The sequence below is a fragment of the Ahaetulla prasina genome, chromosome 6 (assembly GCF_028640845.1).
Source record: "Ahaetulla prasina isolate Xishuangbanna chromosome 6, ASM2864084v1, whole genome shotgun sequence".
Taxonomy (NCBI): Eukaryota; Metazoa; Chordata; class Lepidosauria; order Squamata; family Colubridae; genus Ahaetulla; species Ahaetulla prasina.
The window spans coordinates 70,120,855-70,139,424 of NC_080544.1; the positions used below are offsets into that span (position 1 = coordinate 70,120,855).

At 36.2% G+C, this 18,570-nt stretch overlaps 1 protein-coding gene across 3 annotated transcripts in view; it reads left to right on the forward strand.

The window, feature by feature from the left end:
* Positions 1-25: 25 nt before the first annotated feature.
* Positions 26-18,570, forward strand: part of HDLBP (high density lipoprotein binding protein) — a 63,283-nt gene continuing 44,738 nt past the window's right edge. Inside the window, exon 1 of one of the 3 annotated variants that reach the window (XM_058188991.1) lies at positions 26-120. The gene's annotated coding sequence lies outside the window, so the exon portion shown is untranslated. Of the gene's footprint in view, positions 121-5,907; positions 5,973-10,362; positions 10,451-18,570 lie in introns of those variants that run through there. The other 2 variants (XM_058188993.1, XM_058188992.1) reach the window with 2 other exon arrangements.

Below are 18,570 nucleotides of genomic sequence, written 5' to 3' on the forward strand. Positions count from 1 at the left end.
AACGATGGAGGTGGAGCTTCCTCCTTCTGATATTAGCGGGTGACGGATAGCTTCTTTCCTTCACCAAGATGGCGGCAAGCTCTTCCTATTCGGTTTAGGAGTGTTGCGAGTCCATACGAGGTAGGTTTGTATGCTTTTTCAGATTCTGAGCACAATAAAAGAAATAAATTAAAAAGAGGCTGACGGAAGAATTGTTATGTGGACACCGCTTTTTAAAAAGATTGTTGTAAGGTCGAATTAGCGAATAGGCCTTCAAGTGCGGGAACTCTTCGGTAGTCCTCAATTGTAACTCTATGGTGTCTTTAATTTCAATTGGTTTCTGAGGGACACGTGATATCTCTCGCGGTATTCTCATTCTGCACAGTGGAAAGCTTTAGGCAAATATATTATTAGAGGCATTTCTTGAAAAATACGACTCCTACCAATTTTGCCTTTGAATGTAATTCACCAAAAAGTGTGGACTTGAACGAAGAATGTTGACCTTGTCTTTAGCAGCCATGTAGAAACAAATCGACCTTGTAACTTCCTTACATATAATGCTCGGATGCAAAGGAAGAAACGCCCCGATACCTTTACAGCCGACATAAAAGGAGGAAGCACTGTAGCTTTTTTCACTGCAGCATATCACCTAGCAAAATACAGTTTTTGAAAATACTAATTGGCCAGCTGTTATAGACACATAATTTTTCTCCAACTGATCTAACGTTGGAGACTTCTAAAGCAGAGAAATTAGCACTTGTTTATACTAATTTTAAAATACATGTGGTGTTAAAAGATAATCTTAGTTTTGTGCTGTTGAAATTAATGACAAAATTTAGTGTTCTATACGAAAGTGTACTCCCACTAGAATGAGCCAATTCATTATTGCTTCCTAATATATGTTGTACATTTATTGTTATATTTATTGAATATTCAATACAGGCAGTCCTCAACTTATCACTATTGAGACCAGAATGTCCCTTGCTAATCAAGGCAGTTAATTGAGTCATACCCAATTTTACATCCTTGCTTTGCATCAGTTATTAAACAAACCACAAAGTGAATCATGTGGTCATTAACTGAATCTGGCTTCCCTCATTGAGTTGTTGGAAGCCAGCTTTGTAGATTGCAAAGGGGATCACATGACCACAGGACACTGCAACCATCCTAAATATATGCCAGTTGCCAAGTGTTAAAATTTTGATCATGTTACTTTGGGGATGCTGTGACTGCTGTGTTTGAGGACGGGTTTTAAGCCACTTTTTCGGTGCCATTGTAACTTGGTCACTAAATGGCTGTAAGCTTAGGACTATCTGTATAAACAATACATTTTATTTATAATTTAGACTTATAAGGCCAGCCAACTCAGGGTGGTACACAGATTTAAAAAAGTTAAAAGGGAGGAACAGACATTTCTTTATCAAAACAGACACTGAATGCCAGATAAGCACCCCAATCTTGGGGGAAGTAAATAGACTTTTCATGATTGTTTAAAAGCTTATGGAATTGGTGCAGTCTGAATGGGGGGTGGGGGTAGAGCTGTGACAGAAAAAGTACATTTACTATGTTCCATCAGATGGCATTTCTTAGTGGATGGAATCTAAAACCCCATTGTGTCATATCTTATGGGGTGGATAGAAATAATGGATCTCAGCATCTCAGATAACTTGGCCATAGGGCTATATATATATATAAATAACTACCAATTGGATATGCAAATTATTAAAAGTAATAAAATAATACTAGTGAGAAAATACTTTAATCACATAGTTTCATGTTTGAAACAGTTGTTTTCTATTCAAAATTAGTTGTTTTAATTATACTGATAAGGTTTCAAGCTTAAACTGGTGCCAGCCTCTAAAATAGCCCTAAGAGCCAGTTTCACATAAGAAGCAATTATTTGAAATTTCCTAATTCTAAAGCATATGATTGAGTTTAATATGGTGATTAAGGTATTGAGTTAGAAAACAGGAGTTTATGAGTTCTGGTCCCACCTTGGGCACAAAGCCACCTGGGTGATCTTTCAGACTGTCATTCTTAGCTCTAGGAAGGACGCAATGGCAAGCCACTTCTGGGGGAAAAAAAGTTGCCAAAAAACTGCAGGGACTTGTCCAAGCAATTACCAGGAGTCAACACTGAATTGAAGGCACAAAAAATGCTAAACCATATAAACTAAAAACAATTATATTGAATGATACCTTGGGATAATAGTAAAAAAATATTTGAGCCAGCAGTTTGCAGCAGCTGCCAAAAAAGCCAACACAGTTCTGGGCTGCCTAAATGGATAGAATCAAGATCACGTGAAGTGTTAATACCACTTTATAATGCCTTGCTAAGGCCACACTTGGAATATTGCATTCAGTTTTGGTCACCACAATGTAAAAAAGATGTTGAGACTTTAGAAAGAGTGCAGAGAAGAGCAACAAAAATGATTAGGGGACTGGAGATTAAAACATATGAAGAACAGTTGCAGGAGCTGGGTATGTCTAGTTTAATGAAAAGAAGGACTAGGGGAGACATGATAGCAGTGTTCCAATATCTCAGGGGTTGCCACAAAGAAGAGGGAGTCAAACTATTCTCCAAAGCACCTGAGGGTAGAACAAGAAGCAATGGGTGGAAACTAATCAAGGAGAGAAGCAACTTAGAACTAAGGAGAAATTTCCTGACAGTTAGAACAATTAATAAGTGGAACAACTTGCCTGCAAAAGTTGTGAATGCTCCAACACTGGAAATTTTTAAGAAAATGTTGAATAACTGTTTGTCTGAAATGGTGTAGTGTCTCCTGCCTGGGCAGGGGGTTGGACTAGAAAGCCTCCAAGGTCCCTTCCAACTCTGTTGCTATTGTTGTTGTTGTTATTATTATTATTGTTATCTGAAGGCTATAGTTCTGCTTTGCTGTCTTACTGTGGCAGTGACTGTGATCTTGAGAAGAAGTAAAGCAAGCTGGGAGCGTATGTCAAGAGTACATATGGCCAGCAGGGTCACCCAGGGTAATGAAGGTAATCTCAGCTGTCCAGCTAAAGCAAGCAAGCTTCTATATTAGGCAAGAGTGATACAGGAAAATGCTGGAGGTGGATATTCACTTTAGTGATATTAGCAAAGGCATCATTTCATACTGCATAGACATCACTGGTAAACTTCTTCTGTATTTTATACACATATATACACACAAATATGGATAGACAATATAAAATTATTGACAATATAATGACGGGCCCTTCAAGTCTGATGGCATTGACTATGCTACTAGGAGGAACTAAGGAGCTTTTAATATGCCAGTGGTAATTATCATACAGCTAGACTGAAGCTTCAAGAGATATCATTGCAGGAAAAGAAAATTCAAAGCTGCTAAAGCAGAATTGGGAATGAGGAATGTATGAAGCTGAATGTGAGAATGGTCAATACAGTGAAAGATTAAATGAAGCATTTATAGTTTGACAGCTCCAGCATCAGTAAATGGGCTGGAAATGGATGCTTTTGATCAGAAGATCATAATATTTATCATTTAGACACAAACAAGAAAAAACAAGGAACAATGTTGATAAAGTTCATGCTGCATCTTCTGATATAGCAAAAAGGGAGCCTGGTCAGCTTTATCCTCAAGTTCAAGCAAGCAAGGAAGATGTGCCATTTGTGGGTGGAAACTGGAATACCAACGTTAGCAATATTGAGGAGAAAAATGTAGTTAGACTATGTGACTGGGGAAACTAAAATGATTGAGGAGAATCACTAAAGCTCAGTTATAACTGCAAAGACATGGCTACAAAAGGAAACTGGATGTTGGAACAAATGACAGAAAGAAGAGAAACCAAAGCCAAGAATGACAAATATCTTAGAACAGAAAATATCAGTAAACTGCTAAAAGAGACAAAGAAGGAATATTACAGCAACATATTTAAAGACACTAAGGATCAAAGTGATCAAAGCAGCCAAATGAGATCTCAACACTCAGAAGATGATTGCAACTTTCCATTAGTGTGCTAAAGGTTACCAATGGACAGATTAAATGATTCAAAGAAGATCACAGGTGAAAGCATACTGAAATTCTGTACAGTAGAAAAGTCAAAATTAAGACATCTTAGAATATATTCCATAGTTACAAGAAACTAGTACTAGAAGTGAAGTTAGGTCTGCAGTCTGGTCATTTCAAAATTAAAAGGCTACAGGAATTGTCAAATATGTAAAGAAAATGCAGTAGAAGAAAGAATCTGTAAAGGTTCTAACCCAAGTATGCTAGCAAATCTGGAAGACAACAGCGGCCACAGATTGGGAGAGGTTAGTATAAATACCAATATCAAAAAAAGAGAAAAAAAGGAGACAGCGTGCAGACTATTATACAGCATTCTTAATTTGATATGTTAGCACAATTGTGCATAGAGTTATACAATGCTGATTAGAGCTCTTCATAAAAAGGGAAATGCTTGATATTCAGGCTGGCTTTAGAAAAGGCTGAGGAACATATGACATTTTTGCTAATGCTTGTTAGATGATTGACAAAGCAAACAACAAAAAGAAGTCAATGTGTACTTCATTAATTACAAAATGGTGTTCAAAATGTGCTTAGGAAAATGGGAATCCCAGAGCATCTCACTGTCCTCAGACAAAATCTATGCACAGGTCAAGAAGCCACAGTCCAAATGGCACATGATCAAATAGAGTAGCTCTAGCTCAAGAAAAAAAACACCCAATAACTCTGAATGTAGCCACTTGGACCTATTATTCGCCTTTAGACACATGTGAAGACCTAGCTCTGGATAAATCTCTAAGTCTGAGAAAGATGGAAGGAAAGAGAAGACAAAAGGCAGCAGGGTGGATAGACTCACTTAAGTAGTGAGGAGTACATTATTGGAAGAGCTGAAGACAGATCATCATTGAGAATATCTAAATTATATGGTTGCTAATAGGTGACAACAACCTGATGACATGTAATCAGATCAATTAATTTTGTTTTTAAAATTCGTTTTGAGGATTTTTATTTAATCCTTCTTAGCTCATTCACTCTTAACATATTTTTTGTGATTCAATCCTCATTGTCTCTGAATTATAAAACCACCACAAAATGCTTCATTTATTCTAGTTATTTATTTTTCTATCCATTCAATATTCATTTATCAGCCCTCTGGTGTTTTTATTATTAAAAAGGAAAAAAAAGTGAAGCCATGCCTCTATCATGATTGTCAAAGGAATCACACAGTTGCTTTGTAATTGTGCCTAATTCTTTTTACTTAATAGCATTTCATAGGGATATAAAAATATAGACTTGTTGTCTACCTGCAATTGCATTACTTAAAATTGGTCTATATATTCCCCCCTTTCAGTAAACATTTTACCAAGGTACAGTAGATGGTATTGTCTCTACATTTTTTTTGCTGTTTATTATAACACTTGCACTTGTTCACTTCATTTTCTCTATAAAATATACCTACTTTATTCTTTGATGCATTAATTTTCAGATATATACTCCTGATTGCAACATTCAGATTCTCATCCAACAGCTGGATGTCCTTTGCATGCAAAAACTTCAGTGGCTCTAACTCATGCACTTCACTATAAAAATTCCGTTTACATTTATTCATAATCTGTTAAACAGTCGAAGTTCATACCAGTTCAAAGAGAAATAATTTATTATACATTCCATTAATTACATGCTTTTCCATTATACACAATATTGCCATAATCAAATTCAGCAAGCCAATTTTCTACTCCATGTCACATGAAACATTTTCTAATTCAAACCTAGTCACTTTATCACACATATCTAAAGTTAAGAATATGAAGTAAACTTTCTTTCCCTACATTCATACTTTTCTGAATTAGTTGGTGAAAAACCAAAATTCTGGTTTGCACACCTCATGCAAGATATAAAGTCATATTGCACTTTTTTACAGTAATTATATATTGCGGTTGTTACCTCTCATATTAATACAGGTAGTCCCTGACTTACGACCAGAATTGAGCCTAAAATTTATTTTACTAAGCAAGACAGTTATTAAGTGAGTATTGCCTCATTTTATATCCTTTTTTGCTACCATTGTTAAGTGAATCACTGCAGTTGTTAAATTGGTAACAGTCTGGCTTCCCCATTGACTAATCACATGACCCCAGGACCCTGAACTGTCATAAATATAAACCAGTTGCCATTCATGTAAATTTTGATCCCATGACTAAGGAGATGCTGCAGTGGTTGTAGGTGTGAAGAACAATCATTAAGTCACTTTTTTTCCTGTGCTTTTGTAACTTCAGCCACTAAATGAAAGGTTGTAAGTCAAAGGCTATCTGTATTAGTTCAGTGATTTTGTTGTTCTATTTTAAATCGTTTTATATATTGTATACTCATATTATAGACAATGGTAAGAAACATCTATTAAACATAGTTTTCTGTTTTGCCCAAATTAGGAAAGTGTGTTTTATAGAACAAAATTGGATGCTAAATCATCACTGAAACTGGTGCAATCATTACTCCTTTATATCCTTTACCTGCAAAAGTGCAGAGTTAACAATGCTGGGCTGAATTCCAGTAATTGGAACATTAACTCATGGCTGGTTCTTGTCTTATTATATATAATATTTGGGTTGACATCAACAGGATTGTTAATATGACTTTGGACAATCACAGTGCGCTATATGCTTTACTTGTTATATATTTTCAGTGTCTGTAATATATCAAAATATCAGTAATTGGATTCTCCAGCAAGGGAGCTAGTTAACAAAAATTATATACCAGACTGGAAAGAGAAACTTATAACTGATCTGTCGTGATGTATTGTTGATGTATTGTCTATTGTTGATGTGTTGTATTTTTTCCTAAGAAGCAGGTAAGAAGACTTTGAACTATATTGTCAGAGTTCTTGGAGTTGTTTTGTTTGTAATAAGTTTTCATTACAGTAAGTGCTATAAAGTCATTGCTGATTCTTAGCAGCCAATAGATTGCAATACATTTACCAATCTATTTTTGTATTTTTTCCTTTTTAAAAAAGTATTATGTATTTTTAAATTTTTAAGTTTGAATTATTTTATTTCCTTGTATATTATAAAATGTATGCTTTTCTCTTATTAAAGCAACAAAATTAATTAAAAACTGGATCCATTGAATTAGCATAACTGACATTGCAAAACAACAAAGCTACAAGTGCGAACACCCGTTTATATAACATCTTATTAAGTAAAAATGGAATCATTTGAACATGAACTTGTTTATTCTCATGATTAAAGCAAATCTTAAATTCTCCATTTGGAAAATTTACTTTTCCTTTATATGCACCTTGGAATATATTTGATGTAGAGCTTAATGGCTTTGAAAAGCCTTGTTGATAGATCCGTTCAGCGCAAGCATCCAATGCCAGGAAGTGTTACTATTCCTCTTTTGAACATGACTATTTCACCTCGTTATATATCGTACACAGGAGACCCTACATTTAAAAAATATTTTGGTCATTCTCATCATTCAGAGTAGTAATGGTATAGAATAGATTTTCTATTAGAAAAACAGTCAATTATGAGTGAGACTCACTTGAAGAGTACGTACAGAGCAAGAGTAAGCAAGGTAAAACTTCTTGCCTCTCCTATACACATTCCATTTTATCCTACCAGTTATATCTAATGATGTATAGAGAAAGTATAAGTAATAACTAGTTATTCCAGTGAAAAGTGATTTTACTGAAAAAGTATTATTCACACGGACATTTTTATTTTAGGAATAGAAACTAGAGGTATTTAGGCATGAAATTGGTGACCAATTGAGTTTCACATCTCCTCTTTAGTCATATACTAAAAGGTTTGCTTACATTTAAGAAGTGTCTTTTATAAAAGCAGAGAATCATTTCACCCAATGTATTATAATGGTTTTGATCTGTAACTTGCTAATTCATTCAGGGTAATGAATTCAGTAGTGGGTTTCAAAATTCTTTACTGATGGTTCTGTGGGTGTGGCTTGATGGGTGTGGCATGGCTTGGTAGGCGTGGTGGATGTGGCAGGGAAGGATACTGTAAAATCTCCATTCCCTCCCCAATCCAGGGGAAGGTTACTGCAAAATCCCCATTTCCTCCTGGTCAGTTGGGACTTGGGAAGCAGAAAATAGATGGGGGCAGGGCCAGTCAGAGGTGGTATTTACTGGTTCTCCAAACTACTCAAAATTTCCACTACCGATTCTCTAGAACTGGTCAGAACCTGCTGAAACCCACCTCTGAATGAATTGTATGATTTTCCTTGTAGAATATTTTACATGTTTATTGAAAACTTTGCAAGAAATTACAGTAGTCTCGTTTTGATATTTGCCCCAGAGTTCATGTTTTATGTAATGGAGAACATGTTTAGGTCCAGGGCTGCTCCTTTTAAGTTTTTCCTTCAGCCTACTTTGACTTGGGGCACCAAAATCACAGATTTCATGCTTATACTCTATTTGGGATTAAAGATGCTGATATAATATGAACCAAAAATGCTTGTACCTAGTGAATGCATGAAAGGAAGGTAGGCATCTTAAATTATGAAACTTTAAGCAGTCCAGATGCAGCCTATCATGATTCACATATATTAAGCCATGGTTTGCTTAATATGTCATTGCATAAACTACAATATCTAATTTACATAATATACTAAGCCATAGTTTATAAATGACAAAAATATGGTTGCATAAACAATAAGCTAGCCATAAATAAACCATATGATTTAGTGTGGCATATGAAGTATTAATGAAGATTTAGGTGAGTACCAGCAAACATTCAAAAATAGGTTCAAGATTGAATGTATAGTGCAGAGAACTGAAGATGCTAATATGATTCTTAGCATTCTGGTTATTAAAACCAGAATGAAGGCAGCTGTATGAAATGAATCTCACCAACATATCAAGCTCTGAATTATAGAAATATGAAAATCTTCAGTTTGTAGAATATGGTTGTCAAAAACAGTTCCCACTGGGAATTTATCTTGTTTACAGCTGTAGCTAGCAGATTTGAACAGTGCTATGTTGGGGATCATTTCAAAATGACGGTTGATTGAACTGTATTCCCTGCAACATGCCATTATTACTGTGTTTGGCTCCCACTTTTGGAGGAGTGGGATTTTTTTTAACAATCTTTGAGCATTTATTAGAAGGGCCGATAAACTGAATAAACAATACTGTAATTCCATTAATTGTCAACAAAAGAAAAATTGCAGTTGAAAATTAGAATGTGCTTAAAATCTATTCTATTGTTCCAGCAATGTGGCTTACAACTGTGCCATTTATCCCCACACTGCTACTTTTAATGATTTTCTTTACCCTTGCTTACAAACAACCTGTGAAACATAGCTTCAGTATGTTTCACACAGTGGTCAAATGTGTTGACAAGTTATTCCCAAGTGGCTATCGGGGATTTTCTCTATTAAGAGTATCTTGGAATTCCAGGAAAAAGTACTTTAATGTGGAAAACCTTGAAGACCAATAATGAACTATCAGTGTGTGCAGAGGGGGACATATCTTAAAAAATATTAACCTAAAAGTATCCCCAAGTCAAGGGACGTGGTGGCTTAGTGGGTAAGATGCTGAGCTTGTCGATCGAAAGGTCGGCAGTTCAGCGGTTCGTATCCCTAATGCCACGTAACGGGGTGAGCTCCTGTTACTTGTCCCAGCTTCTGCCAACCTAGCAGTTCGAAAGCATGTAAAAAATGCAAGTAGGAAAAATAGGGACCACCTTGGTGGGAAGGTAACAGTGTTCCGTGCGCCTTTGGCATTAAGTCATGCCGGCCACATGACCATGGAGACGTCTTTGGACAGCGCTGGCTCTTCGGCTTTGAAATGGAGATGAGCACCGCCCCCTAGAGTCGGGAACAACTAGCATGTATGTGCAAGGGGAACCTTAACCTTTACCTATTCCCAAATCTTATGAAACGATTCCCTTATCTATTCACACATTAAATTAAATGTAATGGACTAGTTTGTGGTACAGTGTAGTTTGTGAACACAGACAAATCAATTCAGTAAATTGTAATCTGGTTAATCATGAATATGTGAACCCAACCAGTGAATTTAAGAATAAAGCTTGCCGTTCGTGTTTGCTAATAAATCGGTCTTGCAATCTCATGTAACTTATTCCTACCTTTTACTTCTGTTTTAACATAAATCAAGTTATTTGTTAACAAAAGTAGGCTCCCCTAGAGATGCTTGGCGTCTCCATATATTACAAGTAGGACCGATCTACTTGCTTACATGTCATTGCTACCCGTGCTCTTCCGGGCAGCTGGGGAATCAGACTAGGGGACAGGGTCCGGATAGGTTACGAAGCATTGCTTCCACCCTCACCGAAGCTTTGCAGTTGTTCTCAGCTGGGCTGGGCCTTCCCAGGAAAGGAAAGGGAAGGGGCTCGGCTTTTCTGACGTGTGAGCTCAGGATTGGCAATTTCTGTCTCATATAGCAGACGAGAAGGTGCCTCGCCGCTTTCTCGGGAGCGCTTCGGGGCTTCTCAAGCAGAACGAGCTTAGCAGGCACGGGCCGGAGTGAGTGCCACGTAGGGGGGCAATCGGGTGGGCCAAAGAGAAGGGCATCAAATCGCTGGGGGAGGGAAAGAAGCCGGGGCTCGATCGCTTCGGCAGTGGAAAATACGGAGCCTTGCTCGATGCCTTAGGAGGAGGAATGGGGTCGGGTGGGCTTGCCGACGTGGAGGTAGAGAGGAGGTGCTGGCACCGGCTGCCCTTCTGTGTCCTCCACTATAGCTTCCCCTTGTTCTCTCTCTTATTTCCTTAGTAGTCAAAAACTAATCCGAGCCAGGCGCACTCTTCACGTCTGGCCGCTCTCTTGAAGAGGAGAAGGGGGGCGGGGAAACGGATCGGGCTACGTGTCATAGGCGCGCACGAGCCGGATCTTCTCCCCCTCCCGACTCAGCCGCAAAACTTTTGCGCTAACTTTGCTGCCTAGTTTCTGCCTGGATCTACGAGGAGACGTGGAGGGGAAAGTAAGCCTACTTGGCTTCAACTTATGCTGTTAAGTTAGGCGAAAGGGAGGGGGAGCTCGATTTGGGACTTGGTTGCACTCTGTCTTTCTCCTTCGATTTACATTGGACTGGGCCCCTGGCAGCTTTCCTAATCTCCTGGAAGATTGAGGTAGCCATCATGCCAGTTAGTCCCGTGGCTGTTTCCATACTGTGTTTCAGAGTATAGAGCAGACTTGGAAGCATCCATTAGGGAATACTCTTCAGGTTCCCCCCTCCCCTTGGAGATGTGGCAAAGAGAACGTGGCAAATAGACAGTAAAGGATTGATTGCTGGCATGGTAATAGACTGGGAAGTGTTGACCTCCATGATATTTTCTAGAATTTATGAGGGAGTTGTTTGCTGTCTTCACCATTGTGATGTGTTGGCATACAAGTAGGCAAAAGTGATTGCTTGCACAAGGAACTGCCATTTCCTTCACTAACTTGATCATCTGCAGTCTCCCTCCAGCCAGAATAGGAATTGAGCCCAATGAGTACATGTACTTTTTTCTGCATTGCCAGAAGTAGAGAATGAGATTGCAAGGTGAAGGCAGTTTCTCTTGTAAGATGAAGGTATTTGGCTTGCTATGTTCTACCTAATCTTTGGGCCTAGTTGTATTTGCCAGCAAATTTACAGCCCATATGACACTGTTATCTGATTAATATGATCAGTATTCAGTTTCTAAATAACTTTGAAGTTTTAAGATGGGTGGACAAGCATTTGCCTCCTCCTTTTGTGACAGTCACCTCCCTCCAATATTGAGAAATAAGCTAGGAGTTGTTTGGCAGCTTGGTGCACAAGGTAAATTGGCAATGCTTTCTGCTTCTCAGGCTCTCCAACCCCAAAGCTAAAAACACAGAAGGCTGGGTAAGAATTGGACACAATATCAAGCATCTTTAGTTGACCAGTTTAATTTGGTATCTAGGTCAGCTGAAAAGACAAAGAATAAATACCACATTAGTTCCAATGCCCCATCTTTGTGATCCAGAATCTAAAAGCAAAACAGCAGGCAGGTGTATGTAGTTCCTGAATCTTGCTTTCCCTTTTGGTAGGAGAGGATTGGTGCTACAGAAGCAAATCTTTTTGCAGTATGCAAAGGCATTGAGGGCAGGAATGTAGAATTTGTGTGCCCTAAGTATTCTGAATTATAGCTCCCAGCAATTCTCATCATAAACCACACTAGCTGGGATTACTAAAACTTGCAGAGTCCTATAGGGTTTTTGTGCATGTAGTGTTTTGGTAATGTATCAGTTAATTTCTTTCATGCTGAGTAAAGAGGTGGAAATGTTCAAGTCTGATTTCCACGCACTGAGAAATCCAGTTGTTTCAAATTTTCTGCTGCCTTTTTTATGAAAGAAGGTGAATAGGTGGGTGTAGCATAACTCATGCTGATGCGTAGTCTCCGGGCAGCATTATGCAGGGCAGTTAAGTAATTGGAGATAGAAGTTCTGTGCAACCATTCCAAGTTTGCATTACAGGACATATAAGCGACTGTTCATTAGTTTGGGTGTTGGTGGCCCTCCTGAAGCTTTAAAATGAGGAAACTGGAAGTTTGGATAGTTTTGATTCTATTTCCTTTAATTTGAGCTTTTATATCTGTTGGCAAATTTCAGATCTCCCATACATAGGCCTGACCTTAATACCAGATTCATTTTCTATGAACTAGTGCCCTTACATTTATATGGGCAGTTTTCCAGGGATTACAGTTTTCCAGGGATTATTGTATATTACTTACAGTAGTTTGGTGCGTTGAATCTCTAATATAGACCTCCTGCGTGAGCAGGGGGTTGGACTAGATGACCTCCAAGGTCGTCTCCAACTCTGTTACTTACTGTAGAAATGCCAATTTTTTTAATCATTCAAAACACATATACTCAGAGTTTGTGAAATTTCATTTTTGTAATATTAATTAAAATAAGTCTTCTTGAAAGTCTCCAGTCATTTCACAAAAAACCCTGTGCCTTCCTGGCAAACATATAGTTTCATTAGTGGGTTATTGCAAGGTTTAATTATATATCTTGAAATTTTTTCCCAGCAGATACATAAGAATTGTGTACAAGTGAATGTGGTCCCTTCCCTTAAATGTTGCCATATGATGGGACCTAGAAAGTGTGCTTTTTCTGTGATGCTCCAGCTCTCTGGAATAGCCTCCCACCTGAGATCAGCGGGATTTCTACTATTTTAACCTTCTGAAGGCTGTGAAGATTTGGTTCTTCCTCCTTTCTAAGCATGGCTAGGATGGGGGGGTTGAACTGTGAGAATTTTGTCTGCACCTGAGGAGAAGAATACCTTTGTTTTTAACTATGATTTATGGATTATTGTGCACCATCTAAAGTCATTGTATGAGATAGGACAGCCATATAAATCTTATAAATCTTGAGTGAACTAGTAAAAATTTGTGATACAAGATGTTTTTCATTCATGGTATTCTAAAGAAAAGTGCTATAAAACTAATACAGTTTTGTATCTGAGTATATTTTCATTTTTGAAGTTATTTCTCAACATCTTTTTTTCCTTTTTATGTAATTTCAACAATTTTTAAGGCTTGATATAGGTCAGGTTCTATATAATCCTAATTAGTTTAGTCGGCTGTAGATGCAGATTGGTAAAGAAATAACTGCTCTTTAAAATACCAGCATTATTGTTTCTGCTTGAAAGAGCTATTTATTTCCTTCTGACCTGTTGAATTGTTTAAAAACAAATGTAGCAAAGCATAACTTTAGTTATCTTGAAGTCTTACTTGATGATGCTTAGAACATAATCTTCAGTTTGATATAACTATTGCTGATCTGACAGTCTCACATAAAAGTCACCTGTAACATTAAACTGTAAACTGTTATATTTCACTAAAAGTGTGACATTTCTTTGTGTAATGCTTGTGTTGATAAATAGTGCTGTTTTTGGTTGTATTATGTCCATAGGCAGTATTGCTGTATCCGCTAGATACAGATTTAATATTACAAATTTTGTGAGTTATAAAACTTTACTACTGTGATGCATGATTTAGAAAAATGTTTCAGTAATATTTCTGCAGATATAGAAATGATTTTATATTTTAGGTTTGCTAATCATAATTGGCACCTTTTATGAACCAATCAATAAATCTCTGCACCAATATAAAAGCTAGCCTTTTCAAGAAGTTAATGAAGAGCAACAATATAATGACATTTGCTGTTCTTGTATCATTGCCCCTTCATTATTTTACATTTGATTGACTCGTAATTTCTTGTTCTTTATAGAGTTACTGGCTTTTTAAAATTTTCCTTCCCCCTCAAAAGTTGTGAATGGTTGTTGGTACAGGCTTTGCTGAGGTGGCATTTATGAAAATTACACCTGATTCTTTGCTGATACTTATATTGTGAAAGACACTCTGAAGTGTTAGGAATGTATGTCTACCTTCTTCCAAACACATTTGAACATGTATTAATTTATAATTTTTTGGGGGGAGAGAAGATAAGTCAAAACGTAAAGATTCAGGATTGGGAAAAATAGGATTTTTAGTATTTCAAATCAGAATTATTACTTGCTATCCTTCCTTTTTGAGTGTTATTAAATATCATGGTTTTTTTTGTTTAAATAATTTTTATTTCCATTTTCCAATTAAATATCAATGTTTATGATGTTCTAAAAGCTTATTTCCATAAACAAAAAATCTTCTCTTGCAGATGTGATTGAAATGGATGGTCTTTGCAAAGATTTGTGGGAAGCCATTTGTAATTTCAATTTTGTCTTTCTGTTGTGTGTTTCCTGGAGTTTGACTATCTATTCAATTCAATTAAATGTTACAATTTTTCATACATAAATGTATGAGACATTTATATATATATATATATATATATATATACATACATACATACATACATACATACATACATACACACATACACACACACACAAAATTGAGATCAGTTTTACCTAACAGGCTTTAAAAAACGATAATATTCCAAAGAAAGTTTGTCTCTTTTTTTTTTCTGATAGACTTATGTCCAAATATTACGGAGGATGAAATATGTCTGTACATAGTAAATCTTTCTCTACTTCTCCACCCTTCAGCATAATTATTTCAGAATTCTAAAGACATGTTTGATTGCATATTTAGCTATGCCCCAAATCCCAAGACTATAAACTAGAGGAGGAAGTTGGAAAAAAAATTGAAGATGATTGTGTCAAATTACTTCTGCATGTCTTTGTCAGGGTCAAACGCAACTTGAGGGATACTTTACATATTTTCTAAACCTAACTAGAATGGGAAGAATCTGTTAGTTTCTGTCAAAGAAAATAGTTTCTATAGGGAAATTGGAAGGAGGGATTCTGCATTTACTTGCACACAACGTACTCTGAATCTTTCCCAGATTGTCTTTCTAGCATAGCCATTGACGGCATAGGGTCTGTGGGAAAGAGAAAGAACATAAATGGAAGTTGGGATTTTATCCATTTTTCAAGTTAAGATGTTAGTAATATGTAATCCTATACCTGGTTTGTGGAAAATGAGCACCATAAACTGAATGGTATCGTTTTTGAAGTAATATGATTAGGATAGTACATTTATTTATTGATCAGTCAAATATAAGGCCACTTGATTCCATAGTGACTTTGAGTAGTATATAATACAAAAAATGTACTAAAACAGTATAAAAAAATAATAAGGTCCAAACAGAAAAACAAAACATTCAACCTAACAATGGACATTCCCAAAAAGCCTTATTCCTGGCCCAAGGCCTTCATAAGCCATTTTTAAGGACTGTTGAACAAGGGCAAGATAAGGACCATACACAGCTCTAAAGGACAAAATGCTTACAAGTAAATACTATGCACATATAAATACTATTACTCCAGAGAGTTGTTTTTCATGAGTAGATGGCAGAAACTGGTGTTTTTGAGGTAACCTTGCATGCATTTGGGAAGTCATGGGATTCCACCAAGCTCATTGCCTTTAATGTAGTTTATATGGACTCAAGTTCTTTGCTGGTCTGTGGCCGGAATAATAATTGATTGGACTCAAGGTCAGCTGAACCTCACTTTGGATTTAATTTTTTTTGCTTTTTAGAAATTGAGAACCTTTGGAATGGCAAGTTTTATTGTATTCATTGGGTGAGTTTTCTTTAAGAAAGTATTTGAATTAATAATTTTAAGATTTTCCCCAAAAAATGGGGGGCGGGAATATGTAGCAAAAGAGGGATTGGAATGTTAAAACATTTTAGATGGACAATGTCCGTGATGGTGAACCTATAGCACGAGTGCCAGAGGTGGCACGCAGAACCCTCTTTGGGCACTCATGCTGCCGCCAGCTGCTCTTCTGGGTTCTGTCATGCACATGCGCATGGCAGCAAGGTGCTTTCTTCCGGGTTCTGACGCTCCGGCATGCACGCAGGTGCATACACACACATTCCAGTTTCAGCACTCGGTGCCAAAAAGGTTAACCATCACAGGACGATATATTCAGGTGGACTTGAATTAAGACTTTGAAATTAACTATAAGAATCCTTCCAGTGGGTAACTTTTCATGTTTGTATCTGAGAAAAAAATCCTGGGAAGAAATTTTGAAGGTTGGTCACTACAAGGCACCAGAAGAAAATTAATACATGAGTGGATGCATTTTAGCAATATTTGGTATTAGAGATAAACTAGGTGATGTCGTGGAAGAGGAACAAGCCTCACTGGAAAAGATTGAAATTTCACTGTGGATTTAAACAAAAATATGAAATATTAAATATACAAATAAAAGTAACTTGTTAAAGTTGTTAACAATTTTGTGAGAAGAGACAGAGTATAGTGACCTGCCTAAACTTTTTATATAAGATTTACAAAAGGGACCTGTTAAAGCTGTCAAAATGCTTGTAAGAAGAGATAAAATAAACATGAAAAGAAAGCAGATGCTAGGACATTATCTGAGGGAATTAAAGATTTTTGGGGAAAGGGGGAAAGAATATAAAGTTGATTTATTTGATCAAGGTTAAAATAGATAGGTTGCTATCCCTAGTAAAATTTGAATGATTTCTGATAGGCCTGGGATGGTATTTTAAAGGTTCTGTTTATGTATGACAGATTAGATAGGGGATAGAGAATACAGTTGTTAAATTTAAGTTTATCTGATTAATAAATGTAAAAGGAAAGATTTAAAGTGGGTTTATTAGATTCAGCTTTAATAGTTCTGTTGCTTTTTCTGATACCCCTTAATGGAGTTTTGCTGATTAAGAGGAATGATGCTTTAAAGATCTGTTTGCATACAATGTATGGGATGAACAGATAAAAAAATAAAATAAGATTAAAGCAATCATATTCCTGACTGAATTCATACAATACTAAGTCATAAACAGAGTTTATAATAAACCACAGTGTCTGGTTCCATACACCAAAGTAAACCAAATAAACATTGTAATTCAGCTGAATATAGTTTTAATATCTCATCTGCTGTTTATGAGAACTAAACCAGAAACACCTTTCTTCCTTGAATGAAGATGACTTTATTCAGGCGGAGAGCCGTGTCTGCTCTTTTGTTTATCTTTAACCATTGTTCTCGTGTATAGAACTTTAGAAAATGATTTCTTGGAAAAGACAGGTTATGCCTACAGATGTTTGCAATCAAAATTGAATATTAATGTACTACTTTTATCTTAAATGTTTGAGAATTTTGCTTTGATCATCCTAAATAGGTGTGTTAAACTTTAAAGAAGGGATGCTGAAATTATATAAGATCCTGGCATTTCTTTTTTTCAGTGTAAGGTTTATTGTTGAATTTATAATGATAAATCATTTTATATGAAAAAAGAGTAAAAAATGTATAAATAGCAGGAATAGAGGATGGGGGAGTAAAATGCACCATGGTGCCTTAAAGAACTCTAACTAGGATTATGGACTATAGCTCTATTTCTTAAAAAAACATATTCAACATATTTAAAATGTATTAAATAAAACCTACCCTATATGAGAGCTAGAGAGTATTGTATTTTTTATACATGTAAATATACTGTGTTCAATAGCCCTTGCCTTTTTGAAAGTGTGAGATTGTGGTCTATGTGACTTAACCTAAGGAGCTGGAAAAATGTGTTATATGTTTCTTAGATATTTTGGTTTCCTAGAATTAATAGTTAGGAATTTAGATCTTTGTTCCATTTCATCTTGTAAAGCTTCAAAGTATAGCTGTGCACTGTTTCAGCTTTTCTGTACTACATTTAATTACATGTAATACTAGACTAGCCATTTAAAATAAATTAAAATAGCACATAATTTGCCTTGCTCTTTAAAAATGCTGACCCTATTAAAATTATGATATAATAATGGTTTGTGTTTTGAGCACAAATCATTCTAACTAAAATAATAGAAGTCTCTTCATTGAGGTCATTACTAAACAGCATTGTAATATCTTTTTGTGTGGGTTACAATATTTTTTTTAAAGAATTACTAAATTTTAAGCTTCTTACAGATTCTTTTCACATTTTTCAGGGCTCCAGTGCATAAATCCTCCAGCTCCCTTTGAGATTTTTGTAATCTAATGCCCAGTTATTCATCTCTTTAATATTTTTTCTTAGTTCACTTATCTACAATCTGTATCCCTCTGGGTTTTTTAGGCTACTATGCACGTCATCTTTGACTAGCTATCATGCTGTTTTGAAATAGATTAGAGTTATACTTTAAACATTCTGAAGC